Source organism: Carassius auratus, chromosome 20 (assembly GCF_003368295.1).
Source record: "Carassius auratus strain Wakin chromosome 20, ASM336829v1, whole genome shotgun sequence".
Taxonomy (NCBI): Eukaryota; Metazoa; Chordata; class Actinopteri; order Cypriniformes; family Cyprinidae; genus Carassius; species Carassius auratus.
Genome location: NC_039262.1, coordinates 3,341,919 through 3,346,918, shown reverse-complemented (window position 1 = coordinate 3,346,918; position 5,000 = coordinate 3,341,919). Strand labels below are relative to the sequence as shown.

Here is a 5,000-nt window from a genome sequence, read left to right as displayed (position 1 = left end):
AGGAGAGGGTGACTTATGAGGACATAACCCATGTCCCCATTTTTCAAAACACTTATAAATCATACAGAATGAGTTTTTTTGAGAAAGTAAAAATGCAGAAAGTTTCCTGTGAGGGTTAGGGTTAGGGTTAGGGTTATATAGATAGATGGACAGAAGAGAGAAATTCAACAGTGGTGTAAACAATCAGACAACAGCTGTGTGCATGTGTGTGAATCTTTCATATTCTTAGCAACACTGACTCCAGATATGATCAGAATGTGTGTTTGGACAGTTGTATTTCCTGGACAGATGCTCAAAGCGGGATCTATTTGCAGATGAGTGTTTAACCCTGTGTTATCTGTGTGTGGATGCTTGTGTCCAGCAGCGCAGCATGATGTCTGGGATTTAAGTGTTTGAGAGCGAAGCACGTCACTGGGTTCATTTGCACGCGAGCAGCTCATGATTCGATGTTTTCAGCGTCTCGTTCACAGCAAACGCTGCAGGTTTGAGTCACTTCATCATGAATTTGGTCAAGCAAATCAGTAAATCTTCACACACTTGCAACGAGAAGTGTTTATCAACAAAAGAGAAGATTTATAAAAGTTTGAAAAGGAAGAAATGAAGGCAAAAATAGTAATAATTGTACAGTGTTATTGTTATATTTTCTTAAATACCCATATTTTAATTTACATTTTATATTTAACATTTTAATTCAGTGCTAAAATATTATTTTTAATAAATACTAATTTTACAGTGAATTTTACAAGAGCAATATTTCTTATTTTTTATTGAATGTTTTTAATATTATTTATTAATAATAATATTAATATATTTGTTCTTAAAAACTCACATTTTTATTTTAAAGTTAAATATTAAAAGAGTAATATTTATTTTGTTTTTTTTAGTAATGTGTATATGTGTTTAACTAATTATAATTATTATTATTATTGTTATTATTATTGTTTTTTTATTAATTATGCAGCCCTATATAAACAAGCACAGCACAGGATTTTTTTTTATCGTATCACAATTTTTACTTGCGCAATTTTTATTATATTTTTACCCAAAATCGTGCAGCCATTTTTTTTCAGGTTCAGTTTCTCTACAGAAATTAATACACTCTGTAAATGGACAATAATAATATATAATAATATATTTCGCTCATTATTTAAGAATCTACTGATTGCACTTCTAATGCACTTCTTTTTTTAAACATTTGGATAAATTCTGACTTTTATCAGGATGAGTGATGATCAGTGTCAGACTCCTAAAATATAGATTTTTAAATGTTCACTTTTGGAAATGTACATTTTTAAACATGCACAAGAAAAAAAAAACATAATTAAAATACTTACACAGAAATAGTTATACAGTTATTTAAATTAAAACTACATATGTTTGTAATTAGTGCACTGAAAAAAATTATTCATTTAATTAATTTTAAATTAATTGAATTTATTTTGATTTATTAGACAATTTATTTGAACTAAATTATTTTATTTAAATATAGCTAAAATAAATTGATTGCAACCACTTACCATAAAAAATAGTAAATTCACTGAATCTATTTTTTATTTTATATATATATATATATAAATGAAGAGTTCATTTGCAAAAACATAACTTTTTAATAATTTTAAAAAATCATGTTTTTTTTTCATTGTGCATTCCAATTAATCAATAATCAATAATCTCAGTCAAACTGCAGCTGGGTTATTTTGATTTAGTAAAAATAACAAAAAATTAAAAATAAAGCTAACTTACACAATAAATAAAAAACATAAAAAACATGTATGTTTTTGCAAATAAACTCTACATACATAAATGCACAATTTTATTAATTTGCATATCTTTATTTAATTAATTCATTTATTAATAAGCATACAGTTAAATTAAACATTTAGGAAATCAAACTGTTTATATATATAAAACTGTTTTTAAATATATATATATAATTTGATGCAAATTTAACTGATTTATTATTTATTTACATGAATTGATTTATTTCAATGCGTCATTTTCAGAAAGTTTGTCGGCCACTTTCTTATTTTTTTCCAGATTATTCAAGAGTTTTGGTCATATCTGTTTTTCTCTGAAGTCCTGCTCTCCTCGAGCTCTTCTCTGACCTCTCTGGAGATCTATAAACAGATCTTCCTTCACGTTAGAGTTTGGGACAGCGACTGCTCCATTAATTCAGTCTGAGATGAGATGTCAGAGCCGTTCTGTTAATTGTGTTTCACGACAGCGTCTGTGATGGACTCTTCAGTCTCTTCCTCTGATCTCTGGCTTTACACCTCCATCAACACAAACACAAACCCCTCAGAGACCTCACGAGCGTGTGAGCGGTCACTTCAGATCATTCGTATCAGAACATGGAGAATTATGAGTCTAATAGCCGTCGCACTTCACTGACGATCGTCTCTATCTCTCTTCATTGTTCTTCATTTCCACTCAGACTGAACTGGTTCAAAAGAATCGGTTCAAAAGAATCGGTTCAAACGAATGATTCATTCAGACATCACTCCAGACTCTTTCTTGCACAGGCGTCCCTGTATGTGCTTTTTTTTTGACTCTCAAAGTTTCACGAATCGTCAAGGACCAGGGTTTTAGCTAAAAACGTCCTCACTGTTCTACTCGATAAAGACGTCCTCTGTTTCCTCGACGGATAAGAGAATCCAATATCTGTGCGTTATCAGCTGAATCCCACTTTAAATCCCTGTGTGCTCGTTTATCTGTAGAGATGAAGGACAGATGTGAGAGAGGTAAAGAGGTTAATAGACTGACAAGAGGATTGCAGTGATGGTCACCGTGTGACCTTTGACCTTACGTCTACATTTGACTCATTTCTGAGGATGCAACACAAAACTTCTGTTCTTTTTTTTTGATGCAAGCGTGCTCGATCTGATTTGAGTAGTGACTTTTTTTCTGAAACATGTATCAAAATGAGTGTATGCTTAAAACCCTAACAAATATCTGTCAGCGGGGTCGGAAAAATAATATTAATTATTATAAAGGAAAATTTTTTTATTTCTTTGTTGCCAGATAATTGTTTATGTTTTATGCATAAAATCACTTAATTATTATTATTTTTTTCAGAGAATTAGAAGGAATTTTATTTCAAGTATTTATTAGTTTTTATTTCAGTGTTAGTCATTTTAGTTCATAGACTGCGTAAAACAATTTTGTTTTTTAAATATTTTCTTTCATTCACTTAAGATTTATTTTATTACTAGAAACTTTAATTTTAAATGATTTTAGTTTCGGTTAACTCTAATGATCTTGATTATTTGATCAAACTCAATTTAAATAAACAAACAGATGCAAAATAGCAATATTTATACTACTAGAAATGTTTGGGGTATTTGTTAATGTTTTAATGAAAGAAGTTTATTCTTCGCACAGAGGCTGCATTTATTTGATCAAAAATACATTAAAATTGTGAAATATTATTGCAATTTAAAATAACTTCATGTCTATGTGAATATCTGTTAGATTGTATTTTATTTCTGTGATGCTCCGCTGTATTTTCAGCATCATTCCTCCAGTCTTCAGTGTCACATGATCCTTCAGAAATCATGAAAATATGATGATTTACTGCTCAAGACACATTTCTGATTATCATCAGTGTTGAAACAGTTACATTGTATCTTTCAGGATTCACAGATAAACAGAAAGTTCAAAAGCACAGCGTTTATTTGAAATATAGGTCTATTCTTGTGTCTTTTGATCAAGTTAATGCATCCTTGCTGAATAAAAGCATCAATTTCTTTCAAAAACTAGGATGATGTCTACTCACCATTTGGCTTTTAATTATTATTATTTGTTAATATAGAAGGCACTATACAGTACACACTAGGCAGTGAGCAGGTAGATCTCCATCAAACTGAGTCTGGAGCACTTCTCTTATGAATACACCTCCTGAATAACACGCTTATGAAGATCCATTAGCTGAACATATTGAAATCCTGAGGAGTGCAATCCGATCGTATTCAGATGGAAGATCCAGACGGATCAGATTACCCAGCGTCCCCTCTGACCAGCTTCCCAAAAATGCTTTCAGCAGGATTCGAGCGATCAGGTTCTCCTGGATTAGAGCCGATTCGATTTGATTAAAGGATCAGAGGACATCTACTATGGGATTAACAGAGCTGATTAGCACACACATACTGTATAATATGCAAAGACACTGAAAATAACGTTTAAGCTTTTTATATTTAGGCTTTATAAGACTTTTATTCATGCTTATGAATTGTGAAAAATGTAAACAACTGCACAACGATCTTCTAAAACGAGCGTCTCTCTCTGTCTGTTGGGGTTTTGTAGCTTGTTGTATATCACACACACACACACACGCACACACACACACACACACACACACAGTAATACGTGACTCATATGAGAAGTCATGATGACTCAAGATATGACTGTAATCTTCTCTCTGACCTCATTGACTTTCTGAAGGTCAAAACCTGAATAATATTTGTTTTTATTTTGCATAAATATTTTTATTTACAAGTATTATACAAGTATTATGGATTGTGGCATTATTTTATAGACAATTAAAAATGCTAAATGATTTGATAGAAATCACTATTTATTTATTTATTTGTGGAATTTAACTGAGAAAATGTGCTCATAGTTATATTTTTATATATTAAATACTTTTATCTTTTATTTTATTGTATATATATATATATTAATATATAATAAATATATATATATTTTTAAATGTGTTTTATTTTCATTAGAATGATTTTCATTAGATAGTCTCTCAATTCTGAATTATGTTTCCAGTAGCAAGCATTTCAAAGGAAGAATGGTTTAATTCCATAATAATAATAAGGTCATAATTCTAAAAATAATTTTTATAATAAATAATAATTTCATTAGATTCTCATTATAATAATATTATATTAATACAATAATAATAAAAAGAATAATAAAATAATATTATAAAATATAATATTACATTATACATTATTTAAATACATTTTAATATAATATTTTCTCATTTTAAATAT

At 29.5% G+C, this 5,000-nt stretch overlaps 1 protein-coding gene across 1 annotated transcript in view; it reads left to right on the top strand.

Annotated features, from left to right (window-relative positions):
• arhgap39 (Rho GTPase activating protein 39) overlaps nt 1–5,000 on the top strand; it is a 36,878-nt gene that overhangs the window by 7,876 nt on the left and 24,002 nt on the right. The window lies entirely within an intron of this gene.